Source organism: Dromiciops gliroides, chromosome 5 (assembly GCF_019393635.1).
Source record: "Dromiciops gliroides isolate mDroGli1 chromosome 5, mDroGli1.pri, whole genome shotgun sequence".
Classification (NCBI taxonomy): Eukaryota; Metazoa; Chordata; class Mammalia; order Microbiotheria; family Microbiotheriidae; genus Dromiciops; species Dromiciops gliroides.
In genome coordinates this window covers 260,121,410-260,136,618 of record NC_057865.1, presented here as the reverse complement: position 1 = coordinate 260,136,618, position 15,209 = coordinate 260,121,410, and the positions used below count along the sequence as shown (strand labels likewise).

Genomic DNA, 15,209 nt, shown 5'->3' with positions numbered 1-15,209 from the left:
TGTGTGTGTGTGTGTGTGTGTGTGTGTGTGTGTGTGTGTGTGTGTGTGTGTGTGTGTGTGCATGCACACGAGTGTCTGTGTACAAACCGAGGGACCAGGAGGAGGGTGGCCGCCTCCCGTGGAAATTCCCCGCGGCAGCAGTATCATCAAAGCATCATCTTCCTAAGATTTATCCGTCTCCTTGGTGGGATTTTCCAAAGGGTGGTTCGCAAAGGGAGGAGCGGGTTCCGGGAGCAATACAGACTTGGGCTGGGCCCTCAGGGGGCTGAGCTTTGGGTTTCCTTTAGGAATCGAGAGGAGGATGCTATGTGCTGATGTGAGATGGGGGCGGAGAGGGGGAGAGCCGACTCATCCCTCATTCGCTAGAGCCTCCCTTTGCACCGACCCCAAGAAAAGCGTTATCCAGTCTCCCCATCACCCCAGTTCCCTTTTGACGCGACCCGAGCTGGGACACAGTCCGTTCTCAAAGTGTGTTTCTTCAGAGGGACCAGGTTGGGGAGCAGGGGAGACCAGCTAACGGCCACGTTGTCAGTTTGGAGCCGGGTCCTGCTGCGTGCGTGGGTGGAAGATTTGAAGGTGGATGGGCAGGGATGAAGGAATCAAAAGCACTCCTCAATTCATTCACATTTCGGCTTGGTAGTATAAGTGTTGCATAGGGCAGAAATAACTTTCGATCTAGAAGTGGCCTTAAGCTATTTTAACGCCCCTTGAATTTAGGGAAAAAATAATCTTCCGGGCCTTCTAAATGTCACCATTGGGCGAAATTAACAGGTCTTTCAAGCCCCCAAATCAAAGGCATTTTTTTAAACAGGTGGTTGGGGGTGGTGTTGATTGTAAATCTCCACACCACAAGATTATTCTTATAATTGTGGGTTGGAGTTTCCAGATATTTACTCGATGTTAAATGATGACTGCTTGGAACAGATGCTCAGGGCTGTTGCTCCTCCTTCGCCCTCATCCCCATCCCTTTTCCCTGCATCCCTTCTCAGAGAATGGCTGGAGTAAATCTGGGCGGGATCAAGGCTGGTGCACAGTGACGTCAGCAATGTTTGGGTGCTTATGCAAATGAAGCTCTGTCCTCGTTTTTCATTTTTCTAGCGGTTTGTGCCCCCCCCCCTTCCATTTTAAAGCTAGACCACCTTCTTTTCCCTCAGTTGTCAGTCAGTAGGTTACACTCTTGAGTCGGAGAAAGTAGATTGTAGACTCTGAAGGCTTTTAGTCCGATTTTTTTTTTAAATTTGCCTGGTTCCCACCCGCTGAGGTTTTGCTTTGTAAGACTTTACTACGCATTATCATTCCCCCCCACCCCCTTTTTTTCTGATGCAATCTTGAGTTTCTTGCGACAGTTGCTTCTACACATTAGGAATTACACTCTCCCTAAATAGGGACGAGACCTTTAAAATTTTTTTTTTTAATTTCATGGTCCTCTTGTGCAATCTGGTGAAACCTAAGGATTCCCTTCTCAGATTCTGCTTTTAAATGCATAAAACAAAACAAAGGATTATAAAGAAAACCAATTATTGAAATGCAGTAATGGAAAAAAAATATTTTTTTAATTTCCCAATCCCAAGTTAAACAAACCTTTTCCTTCTGTCCCACCCTTACTTACTCTGGCTAAAGGATACAAAGACATTTAGACTCTGCTTTTCTTTAAATTAGACATCTTAATCAGCTCTTTCTCCACTTCCACACAATGAACAAGGCCTGTACACTTGTTGCAATGAAATTTTCATTATTATCTTTTAGATTGTTTTTGAAGGAAGATGTTGACTCGTCACAAGAGCATAAATGTGCTCTTTATTGTATTCATATTTGGACAATCCAAGAAATGACAGATAGCATTATGAGAGATATTTTCCCCTATTCAGAAACCTTTTTTTCCAGGTACTGTATTTGAACAATGTTTTACATCTTTTTATCTCAAGATATGAAAAAAAAAATGTTAAGGTGATTAGCTCTTCAAATTTATAATGTTCCCATAGCAGATGTTAAAAAACAGTCTGGCTACTGAATGAACATAAGAGAAGGAAAGAGTAGAGTTTTTGTTTAATAAAAGTGATTATACCTCTGAGATACAAGGATTTTAAGATGCCTTTAAAATAGTTAGCAGTGCCTAATTTGAATGTGTCAGAATAGTGACAAAAACCACTGTGCTAGAATTTAATTTCTCCAGTACGGATTCTCTAAGTTTTTTTTTTTTTTTGGTTGGTTGTTTTGTTTTGTTTTTACATTATATATAGCAGCTTAAAATTTTGTTAGTATCCATTTTACCCTGGATAAATGAGATAGAATGAAAGTGCCTTGAGGACCGAGACTGGTTTTGTCTTTGTAATCACAGTTTTTGCCTTTCTTTGTTTCCCGTAATACTTGCCACAAAGCTTGGTGTCAATAAGCTTTTAACAAATGTTTGTTGATTGATTGAATAGCATCTTGCCAGCAGCTTAGTGGGTCTTTGTGGATTGGTGGATCATTTTGTCCCTAAACCAAGTAAGATTCATAGTCTCTTATCTGGCCTTTATTTTTTGTTATGTGTTTATAGACATTAGCTTGAATATTTCCCAGTATGCCCATGTCCCTTATGCACTGTAGAAACTGACTGCTCAAATGCCACTATTAGCCAGATAATTCTTGTATAGCCTGACTGGGAAATCATCAAAATGACATTATAGAGTAAGTTCCAGTTTTAGCTGTGATTTAAAGCAGGTTAGAGCTACTTTTTGGTAATTTTGAATGATTAATTCATTTGCCTAATACATCTGGTATCAGAGAATATTTTTTGCTGAAAGCCTCATTTAATAATTATCGTCAGGCTTCCAGGCTAATTTACTGTAGAGAAAGCACATGCCAAGGTTGGTTGGGTAGGAGTACAGTCTGGTTTCAAATTGAGAAAGAAATAGTTTTAATTTCTGTCATTTTCACTCACTGCTTTCTGTTTTTTTTTCTTCTTATGAAATGAGAACATTTTTCAAAGTGCTTATCACAGTACCTGTGATATAATAGGTACTTAATAAATGCTTATTCCCTTCCTCTTTTTCCACTGCAGATTGAGTCCATTTTTTTGTCTGTGCTTTATTTATTTGATTGAATCTTGATATGTTCTGGGGCCATTTCACACTAACCTTAATTGACTATTATTGCCAAATAAGATATTTTCCAAAAGCTTATGAAGACAGTTTTAAGGAAATTGAAGCCCAGTCTCAACTTGTCTGCAGTATCTACCTTGTTTGCAGTGAAAAGACTGATGCATGTTTTGATTGATTATGGCTCTGCTGCGACTTCCTAGAATATTTTATGTTTAAAAATCCTGGAAAGTTCTGTGGCTATTAGGAAATTGGATATACCACTGATACAGAACCAAGTGAATTGAAACTGGATGCATGTTTATACTCTGTTTCTAGTGGGATTCTGTGATTCAAAACAGATACATAAGTGGCAAAGTATTGGATAGAGACTGTACATGGATCCAAACGTCTGCCTCAGACACTGTGTGACTAGGCAAGTTACTACTTTTCAGGGCCTCAGTTTCTACATCTTTAAAATGAGGATAATAATAGGATCTACCCCTCAGGGTTAATGTAAGGATCAAATGAGATGATATAGTGATTTAGAAAAAACACATTAACACTAAATATATGTACTATTGTATTTTTATTTGTTTTGCTAGATATTTTCCAATTGTAATTTAATCTTGTTCTAGCAGAACTCAGAAGTAATTGTACAGCTGGTGTTTGACACCTCTGGCTTAGAATAATGACTTTTAAAATCTTAAAGTCTTATCATTATCTGTGATCTGTCTATATTTTCTGTCTCTGTCTCTGTTTCTCTCTGTATGTCTCTCTTTCAACAAATTAGTTGCGTGGGTTATTATGGGATGTAGTGAATTGCTTCTCCCAGTAGGTCAAGTAGAAGATTTTTGGTAAACAAGATACAGTGTAAAATGAACTTCTGGTGTCCTAGCAAAGTTAATGTCTTCGATTCAGCTAACATTTATTGAAGGACTTCTATGTTTAAGGCACTGTGTTGGGTATAATGAATACAAAATAAAAAATGACACAGCCTTTCCCCTCAAAGAGCTTCTTTTCCACTGGGGAACCAGAATATGACCTGTACACTGATTAATTTTAGCAAGGAGAGAAACCATTTACAACTAGGTTTGGGTTGGGAGGAAATAATCAGGAAAAGGCTTTGGATGGGAAGTGGCCTTTAAATTAAACAATTTTGAATGAAGATAAAGATTCTAAGAGGAACTGGGAGTGGAGGATAAGTGCATTCCAGGTGTAGTGGAAAATCTATGAAAACTCAGAGGAAAGAGATGTAATGCTGGGGAAAGCTGGTGGTTCATCTTTGTGGGTGTGGGATATAAAGGGGAGAGATATTTTAGACTATTTCCTTTGTATTGATTTACCAGTGGTTTCCTACCACACCCTACCATCCACCCACATAGATTCATGTGTATTATCTAGGTGTAGAATTGGACCAGTGTCACTGTGGATATCAAATTGTCATTTCTCATAAGGAAACTCCCAGATGAGGGAAATAAATCGAATCTTATGTATAGTTATTATTACACATTTGGATAGGACATCAGATGCTATCTAATCCAACCCAAACCTGAACAAGGATCTCCTTGACCACAAATTTAGCAAGTGCTCATTTTCCCTTTGTTTGAAATGAGGGTAAGGATTGGGGGGGGGGGTGAGAAGAAGAACCCAGTTTTCCTAGGGTATCCCATGGACTTTTGGATAGTTCTTATGTTAGGCTTTTTTTTTTTTTTAAGTAATACCTAGCTCGTAGCCAGGTTCTGCAATGGGTAGATCTCTTGAGCCTGGAATCAGGAAGACTTGAGTTTAAATTTGGCCTCAGTCACCTAATAGCTGTGTGACTGTTGCTAAATTACTTAACTTCTGCCTCTGTTTCCTCAAGTGTAAAATGGGTATCATAATAGCATTTACCTCCAAGAATTGAGATGAAGATAAAATGAATTAATACTGTAACATATTTAATACAGTTTCTGCCACATTCTAGGCACTGCAATGCTAACTATTTATTTTTTTATTTATTTCATTTGTTCTTTTGCAACTTTTACCCATTGCCTTTAGTTTGTGATCCAAATGGACCTTGTTCTCTGTCCAAGCAGAACAATGCTAATCTGGATTCCACATGACACTTTCTCTACCATTTCAAGGAGATCTCTTCACCTTAAAAGTTCACTCCATCCCAGACTTCATGAAGTTGGAGAACTTTCTGCTCTTTTGACCTCTCCCTCTCAATGAATGATTTTTCCCAGACTCCGTTATAGGAAAGACAACAAAGCCAGCCATGTCTTCATTTTTCTCCTTGTGGCACCCTGGAACTCCTGACTTTATGCTTGTATTTTTATCCCTAGAGTTTAGTACAACAATAAGTACATAGTAAGTACTTAATAAATGCTTCTGGACTTGAAAATCATTCAAAAGCTCTTGTGTCCCCCTGAATGTTCTTGTCTCCAGCCTGGTACTCCAGTTTATTTAAGTTGCTTAGAGAATTGGTGGCAAATTCAAGTAGAATCTAGGTGATTTAGAAAAACACAGAGTAATATTCTATATGTTCTATTGTATTTTTATTTATTTTACTTAATATTTTCCAATTACAATTTAGTCTGGTTCCAGCAGAACTATGGAGTAATTTTACAGCTGGTATTTGGCACCTCTGACTTAGAATAATCAGTTGAAGTAGAAATAATCCCAAAATTACCTACTGAGAGGAAAAAAAACCGAGAAATTGTTCTTTAATTTTTAAGTAATTGCTTACTAGGCATAAAGGTCTTAATCAAGCCATATATATCTCTTTGAAGTTTTGTTGATATAGTTTCAATTAAAGTCTTTCTCTGTTGCTGTAATTTAAAAAAACTGTCTTCAAAAATCTCCTTTAATTTTAGAGTAATCTCTAGTTAACAGATGTGAATACATCTGGGTATTATTTATTATGAGAGACTTTCATTATTGCAGTAGACTTTTTTTTTTCCTGATTATCCAAGCTATGATGATGGCAACAATAAAATTCTAAATTTAATCAGCACTTGGTATCAGATAGTAATGTTAGTACTGTGAGTAAAGGATTTGTAACACTAGAGCAGTATCAGATGATCACTTAATCAGTGTTTTTATCCCTCTCAAAATCTGCCTCATTCTCTCCACTCACAGTGTCTTTAGCTTTGGTTGGGTCTATCAGTATAAACTTGATGTCTCTGATCTATCCTCTTTTCAATCTGGCCTTCACATATCTTTTGAAATTATATTAAGAAACAGCCCTCTCCTGCTCAAAATGCTTTTGGTGGTTTTCTATTGCTTCTGTTGACATTTGAGTAACTCCATAACTGGCTCCAATCTATCTCTCCAGCCTTAGTTCTGAAAATATGTAATCTTGAAAAGCCTAAGAAAAGATGGGTGTGGGGCATCGAGGTGGCTCAATGGATAAAGCACCAGCCCTGGATTCAGGAGGACCTGAGTTCAAGTTCTGCCTCAGACACTTGACACTTACTAGCTGTGTGGCCCTGGGCAAGTCACTTAACCCTCATTGCCCTGGGGGGGAAAAAAAAAGATGGGTGTGTACTTGAAGAGATAATAGAACAAACAAAAGGAACTCTGATTAGATTTGTCATGTATATTAGGTGGGAATGAATAACACAAAGAACATTTATTGAGTCAAAGTGTCCAAAAAAGTATCCAAGACCCACATGGGCATGGCAAAATTGTAATGGGGACAGTCAAGGGGGTATGTTGAATGAATTGGAAACTCAGCATGGCTAAGAACCTCCCTTCCTGTGGGAGAGGCAGAAAGGGGAAGGCAGAACTCCGAGGGACTGGATGAAACAGAGAGAGAGAAAGAGAGAGAGGGAGAGAGGGAGGGGGAGGGGGAGGGGGAGAGATAGAGGGAGAGGGAGAGGGAGAATCGAACACTGCACAGCTGATTCTCCCTAGAACTGTAGAACTACGGATTCCAGGTGGTAGTGAGTTTGTGTTGTTGAAGAGAGGCTGGCTTTTTAGGCCAGCTGAGTTGGGAGCAGGTTTAGGGTTTGAGTCACTTTTGTTTGAGTCAAGCTGTTCTGAGTAGCTGAGGAATCAGAGCTTATTCGAGGTACCTGGGGGCCTTTTTAACTCTAGAGATTTAGATTCTAATCATCTGGGAAGTGGGACATATTTTTACCCTTTCTCTATCCCCTTTCTCATTTTCCCTGGCTCTATTAACTTCACTTGTGTTGTAAATTTTGTTCCCATTAATGAAACCTGATTTGTTTGTGGAAAGAGGCTGTTAGTCTCCTTTCTTATCAGTCTGAGAGAAATAACTAAAGAAAAGGCAGTTTGGAACAGAGGAAACTCTTGACCTAGAGGTCTCCCATTATTGGACAAGCCGCCCAATTAACTCTCCCCATACTGAATTTGGCCCATACAGTTCATATTACTGCCTTTTGGGTTTTCAGGGCACTCTTGTTTTGGTCAAACAATACTCATAGTTGTTGTTTCAAGTCAACATTCCATCTCTTTCCTCTTCCATTGCTGTCAAATAAAACTAAGCAATTATGCAATATTTTATAACTTAAACAGTTAACTAAATGACTAGATAATTGGATTTTCAAGCTTATTGTTTATTTTGAGGTAAAGTGGTATCTCAAAACATGTAAAGCATGGTGATTGAGTGAATATAATGGACCAAATGGGCAGCTAGGTGGCTCAGTGGATATAGCACTGGGCTTGGATTGGAATATTCATCTTCCTGAGTTCAAATCTGGCTTCAGACCCTGGGAAAGTCACTTTGCCCAGTTTTCCTCAGTTTCCTCATCTGGAAAATGAGCTGGAGAAGGAAATGACAAGCCACTTCAGTATTTCTGCCAAGAAAATCCCAAATGGGCTCATGAAGACTTGGACGCAGCTGAAAATGACTGAACAACAATAATGAACTAAAATAATATGGGGAAGAGGGGGCAGAGACTTGGGTATCTTGGTAACTATTCATCATAGCACAGGGATTTATTTCCTTTTCACATGGATTAAGCCTCAAGGGAACTCAATATTTGACAAAACACACCTTAAATTCTAGTGTTAAGTTTGTACTTTAAAAATTATTTAATATTACTTTAAAGTACTTTATTATATTATTAAATATTTATTCATTTTAAGTATTATCATCATTGTACCATAAGGGAATCATAGCTTTTCTTTAAGTATATAATTTAAGCAGATTGACTAAAATATCTAATATGATTTTTATTCAGGAATACAGTATTAATTTTATCTTGCAAAAGCAAACTCATTTATATTGTGTTTTTGTCCTCTCCCCATTTTATCTTTACAGTTTGGCAGAGTCCTATCATAGTCTCCTTTGATATGTATTAAGGACTTCTTCACAATAGGATATAATGTTCAAGAGAGAGAGGTTGTAGGAGTTCCTTCATCTGAGAATTTTCTAGAGCAGTAGTGTCAAATTCAAATAGAAATAGTATGTAAGGATTCCTGAAGACCACATACTGACTTAGAACAAAGATCCCTTAACCTTATCTATAGTCTATTGCTGTTCATTTATTTTGTTAAATATTTTCCAATTACATTTAAATTTTGTTCAGACAGCATTTGGAATTGTTCTAGACAGCAAGGAAGCCCATGGGTATTTGATATATATCTGTCCTATAGCACTGAAATCACTAGGGTCCAGACTAGAGTTATTGATGAAAGATACTTTGAAGTTGGATACTCTATAGGTGAACATTTTTTTCATTCAATTTGGTGCAGTGAAATTTGGATATTTTCCAACAAACTTCACCTACTTTTTCATTGAGAAAGTATCCCATGAAGAAAATCAGGTTAGCATTTCCTTGGAAATTAACTGCCGATTAACAAAATACATAGCAATGTAGAGTCAGCTTAAAATTTGGTGAGTTCTTTTTCTCTTCTCTTATCTGAAGTTCATGTTAGACTCTTCATATGTTGTTCTAATCTCCCAGCTAGTATTGTATTTAGGAATTTTACATCTATATTCATCAGTGAAACTGGTCTATAATTTTTTTCTCTGTATTTGCTCTTCCTGGTTTAGGTATTAGTACCTCATTTGTTTGGTGGGACTATTTGCCCATTATTCCTAGCCCTAAGTATTTAAAAATTATCTGGTAGTAACTCAGAATTCTGTATAAGTGCTCATTAGTCAAGACAAAATTGGCAAAGAGAAAAACATTGCCCTTTTCTGGTAGGCTTTTTAGTAGTCTTTTTCTTGGGAATTAGAAAGTCTGTTACTAGGAGTTGGTTGTATAGGTAGTAAAACGATAATAGCTAGCATTTATGTAGTGCTTTGAGGTTTGAAAAGTGCTTTAAAAACATTATCTCAGCTGATCCTTGCAACAACCCTGTGAGGAAGGTGCTATTATTGTTCCCATTTCATAGATGAGGAAACTGAGGCAGAGAGAGATTAAATTACTTGCTTTAAGTTAGTTACACAGCTAGTAAGTATCAGAGGCTGGATTCATACCCTGGTCTTTTTAATTCCAAGTCCAGTGTTCTATCAGCAGAGTCCCTTAGCAGCAGATATAACATGCAGATATGTCTCGAATTTACTTCCGGAAATGCTGATGGAAATCTGGCCCTGAAGGTTCTGCCTTGAGCCATCTCAGGTTCTTTCTTCTACATCCTCTATTTTGGGAAATCTCATCAGCTTCCATGAGTTCTATTATTGTCCCTCCGTAGAAAAAACTCATATACAAACCTAAACAATCTTTGAGTTTTCATCAATAGACCACAGTAGAAATGGAACCAAGATGGCTGAGGAGACTCTGACTCCCACAAGCTCCAGATAAAACCATCTACTCATGCCCAAATAATGTGGTAAAAAAACCAAAACCCAGAACAGCCTACTGCACATAAGAACAGAGTGAGACTATTTCTCTGCAAAAGAGGGCAATCCCGATCACCTACTCATCAGGCTGAACAGCTCAGCACGTAGTCTGGACCCAGCCAGGGACAGTGCTTCCAGCAACTATCAGAGTCTTCAGCACCAGCAGCTTCTGAGGCTCTGATCACAGACTGGTGAAGGGGTTTCGCAGTAGGCCGCGGTGAAGAGGAGGCAGTATCTGCTGGAGTTGGGACAAAGCACCCTGGGTCTGAACCAGTGGGCTGAATTGAGTAGTGGTGGCCCAGTGGGGGAGGGGCAAAAGCATGCCAAGCTTCTGACCATAGAAAATCAGAGTTCAATCAGACTTCTGTTTCCAGGTCAAAGAGAAAGCAGCCGTGATTACTCATAGGCCAGGCAGGCTGAGAAGAAGCCCAATCACCCCCTGGGTCGTGCTGTAGCATGAACAATGTGTCCTGGAAGCAGCACTACGTTTTAAGAAGGAGCTAAAAGCCAAGAAATAGTAAGCCAGGATGAGTAGGCAGAGAAAGCAGAAGACCATTGAAAACTTCTTTGGGGGAAAGGTAGACTACAATATGTTAAGGGCTAAAATTCTAGCTAGTCTGTCTAAAATATCTAATGAGTGGTCGCCAATAAATTATAAGCTTTAGCAAGAGTTAGACTTTTAAGCATTTATTAAGGAGACTAAGAATTTGGTAAAGAGAGAGAGAAAGGCCTAGATTCCTATCTATTAAAGGGAGAGCACATTTCTAGCTCCGCTCTCCACCAGAGTCCAGAGGAAAGAGAGCGAGACTGAGCGCCAGTCTCTTCCTTCCTCCTCCCACTAGCCTGCGTCACTTCCTGACGCCAAAGAAAAGACTCCTGGTCTTTCCCTCAAAGACCTTCACTTCATGGGCGGAACTCTTCTACAGTAAGTCTCCAGCAGGTGGCGTTATTCCAATCGTTACAAATACAACCTCAAAAGAAGAAAATAACAGGATCAAAGCTCCAACAAGCAAAGCTTCCAAGAAAATTATGAACTGGTCTCAGGCCATGGAAGCTCTCAAAAGGGACTTTGAAGAGAAAGTAGGAGAGATAGAAGATGTAGAGAAAGAGAGGAAAGAATGGAAAGAGAAATGAGAGCAATGCTGGAGTCATGAGAAAAAAGTCAACAGTTTGAAAAGGCATATGGAAAAGGAGATTAAAAAACTGTCTGATGAAAATAGTTGCCTAAGAATTAGGATTGAACAAATGGAAGCTAATAACCTTATGAGAAACCAAGACACAATAAAGCAAATAAAATTGAATGAAAAAATAGAGGGCAATGTGACATATCTCCTTGGAAAAATAGCTGACCTGGAAAATAAATCTAGGAGAGATAATTTGAAAATCATTGGACTACCTGAAAACCATGATCAAAACATGAGCTTAGACACCATCCTCCAAGAGATTGTGAGGGAAAATTGCCCTGATATTCTAGAAGCAGAAGCTAAAATAGAAATCAAAAGAATCCACTGGTCACCTCCTGAAAGAGATCCCAAAAGGAAAACCTCCAGTAATATTATAGCCAAATTCCAGAACTCCCAGGTCAAGGAGAAAATATTGCAAGCAGCTAGAAAAAAAGGAATTCAAATACTGGGGAGCTCCAATAAGGATAAACCAAGATCTAGCAGCTTGAACATTAAAGGACCGGAGGGCATGGACTATAATATTCCAGAGGGCAAAGGAACTGGAACTATAGCCAAAAATCATGTACTCAGCAAAACTAAGAATAATCTTTTAGAGGCAAAAATGGAATTTCAATGAGAAAGAGGTCTTTCAGGCATTTGCTATGAAAATACCTGAACTGAATAGAAAATTAGACTTTCAAATACAAGACCCTGTAGAAGCATAAAAAGGTAAACAGGAAAAAAGACTTCACAAGGGATATTAAAAGATCAAACTGTTTATATTCCTACATGGGAAGAAAATACTTCAAACTCATAAGAACTATCTCAGTAAGGAATTCACAGAGGACACAGGTCTGAACTGAATATGAAGGGATGATATCTGTAAAGCATTTATGTATTTTTCTTTGTGGGGCAGACAGGGTGGGGTGTCTTATGTCTGGGGCCAGATTTGGGCTTGGGGCCTCCTGGGTCCAGGGCTGGTGCATTGTCCACTGTGCCACCTAACTAACCCATGATGACATCTTTAAAATAGGTTTGAGGTGTAGGAGGAATAGGCTGGGGGAGGGAGAAAGAGGAGAGATGGTCTGGGGAGAGGTAGTTCACATGAAGGAAACAAGAAAAAAGCTAATGGAGGAGAGGGGGAGAAGGGGAAGGAATTGGGGAGTGAGAGAACCTTAATATCATCAGAATTGGCTCAAAGAAGGACTTAACATACATACTCAAGTAGGTATAGTAATATATTTTTGCCCTGAGGGAGGGGAAGGAGGGAAAGGCAAATTGGGGGAGAGAGCAGTAAAAAGCAAAACACTTTAGAGGAAGGTAAAGATGTTCTGCATTACTGCACGAGGATGACATATTGAATTGCTTGATTTCATAGGGAGAGTTGAGGAGGGAGGGAGGGAGGAAGAAAATTTAGAATACAGAATTAGCTCAAAGACCTTAATCTCATCAGAGTGGGCTCATGGAGGGAATAACATTCACACCAAATCAGGAGGAGTAATCTATTTAACCCTACAGGAAAGTAGGAGGGGAAGAGGATAAGGAAGGAAGAGTGGAGGGAAAAAAAAAAGGGAGTACAGAGCGGGAGAGGGGACAGAAGTAAAACACTTTTGAGGAGGAATAAGTTAAAAGAAGATGGAAAATAGAGTAAATATCATGGGAAGGGAATAGGATGGAGGGAAATAGTTATGATGATTGATTATAATGGCAAAATATATGGTACCTACCTTGCTGGGCTATTATGAAGAAAATTTTCTGTCAAGTTTAAGGTACTATATACAGGTTACGATGAACAGGATACTATCAGAAAAACCTGGAAAGACCTACATGAACTGAAGCAGAGTGAAATGTACTGTATACAAAATAACAGCAATAGTGTAAGATGATCTGCTGGGAAGCATGTGGTTATTTTCAGCAAGGCAATGATCCAATATAACCCTGAAGGATTTATGAAAATGGCAACCCATCTACAGAGAAAGAACTGCTAGTATCTGAAAACAGATGGAAACACTTTTTTCCCTTTTTTTTTCTTCCTCTTTGACAATTCCTCCGTCAGAAGTTTTGGGTTTTTTTGACTGTTTTCTCTCACAGCCTAGCTAAAGTGAGAATGTTTTTCGTGACTACTCATGTATAACTTATTTTGAAATGCTTGAATTCTAGTGGATGGGGGTTGGGAATGGAGGAGGAAGAGAAGTTGGAACACAAAGTTTTAAAAAAAATTGATGTTAAAATCTGTTTTTACATATATTTTGGAAAATAAAATTCTATTCAATAAAAAAAAAAAAAAGACTACAGGAATGTCCATTTGGATATCCCAGAAGCATCAAAACTCAATGTCTCCACTCATCCTTCTCTAAACTCTCCTGTTCTTCAACGTTCTGTTTGAGGGCACCACCATCTTTTCTTCACTCATTTTACAACTTCTGAGTCTTCCTGAGTCATGAGAGCTGAGAGATGGCTCTCACTTTGCATATCCAGTCTGACTTGTCAGTTCTACCTCGGAAAAATCTCTTGCATTGATCTCCTTATCTCCTAGAACCACCAACCTGATTTAGTAGACCCTTACCACCTTTTACCTGGATCATTGTAATCAACTTCTAATTGGCTTATTTTCACTCTCTCATCTCTCCAATCTATATGATGGCCAAGTCAGCCTTCTAAAACTACAGGTTTGACAATTTCACACCCTCGTTCAAGAATCTTTTGTTGTTGTTAAGTTGGTTTTCAGTCCTGTCTGACTCTTCATGAACCCATTTTGTGTTTTCTTGGCAAAGATAGTGATGTGGTTTGCCATTTCCTTCTCTAGCTCATTTTTCAGATGAGGAACTGAGGCAAATAGGGGTTAAGTGACTTGTCCAGGGTTACATAGTGTGGTAAAATATGAAAGTTTTTAACAGTTGGTTAGGATAACTGAAAGACGCCAGTTTTTCAAGGACCACCCTTTTGGGGAGGAGACGGGTACAGTCCGCCTGCTGCGCATGTCAGACTGCCTGCTGGGTTTTTTGACTTCCGGGGTGGAGAGAACGAGAGTAGGCCTTTTTGCCTGCTTGGCGGGACTCCTGGCGGCATGGCACAGATGGTCTCCCTCACTCCAAAGGTGGCCTTTTTGGTTTGGTGAGTTTTTATAAGGAATATAGACTAAGCCTAGATTTAAGACGATTTGTACTGTATTTCTATTTTCCTATCCTTCTAATCAACAACACCTTATATACAATAAAGGCTCTATCTAGAAAACCAGAAGCTTCTTCCATTTACTAGTCTGGGAGATAAATTAAGGGAAAAGTTAAGTAGGGGAGATTTATGATCTAATATCCAATTTCACAATAGCTAGTAAGTGTCTGAGGCCAGATTTGAACTCAGGAAGGTGAGTCTTCTGATTCTAAGCCCAGTGCTCTATCCATTGTTGCACTTCTTTGGTTGCCCTCTGTTACTCGATTACAGATGCCTTAGCTTGATGTTTAAAAACCTTTGCATTATGACTTCAGCCTACTTTTCCAAATGTACATTGCTCCCTTCCATCTGTTGTCGCTGTGTTCCTACCAAACTGTTCTATTTGCTGCCCTTTGAATTTTTCATTTCCTAACCTGCCTTTGGGCCTTCAAATTGGTCATCCTGTTTGACTGAAAAGTATTCTTTCCTCACTTCTGCCTTAGAGACCTTAGCTTCCTTGAAGACTTATTTCAATTAGTACCTCTGCTGATTTCCTTTAATTGATAGTATTCTCTCCTTCCCCAAATTCTATTGGATTGACTTATGTGTGTAAATGTTATATCCCTCCTATTTAGGTGTAATCTCCTTGAGGGTGTGAGTTGTTTTGTCTTTGTCTTTTCAGCATTTTTCATAGTCCTTGTAGATTGTTGTTATTCAATTGTCCCAGTCATGTCTAACTCTTCTCTACCCTATTTGATGTTTTCTTGACAAAGATACTAGAGTGGTTCCCATTTCCTTCTACAGCTCATTTTGCAGATTAGGAAACTGAGGTAAAAAGGTTAAGTTACTTATCCAAGATCACACAGCTAATAAGTGTTTGAGGCTGGATTTGAACTCAGGACCCCTTGACTCCAGTCCTAGAGCATTATCTACTGAATTGTCTTAATAAATTGAAATGAATCCAAACTTAGACCAAGAAGCTCTGAATCTTGTCTTGGCAATAATGTTGATATATTGTCTTGGAGTCATGAAGGTGAC

The 15,209-nt window shown here is 38.8% G+C and overlaps 1 protein-coding gene across 2 annotated transcripts in view; it reads left to right on the top strand.

Moving 5' to 3' along the window:
- Positions 1–15,209, top strand: part of SLC6A15 (solute carrier family 6 member 15) — an 80,889-nt gene that overhangs the window by 21,594 nt on the left and 44,086 nt on the right. The window lies entirely within an intron of this gene.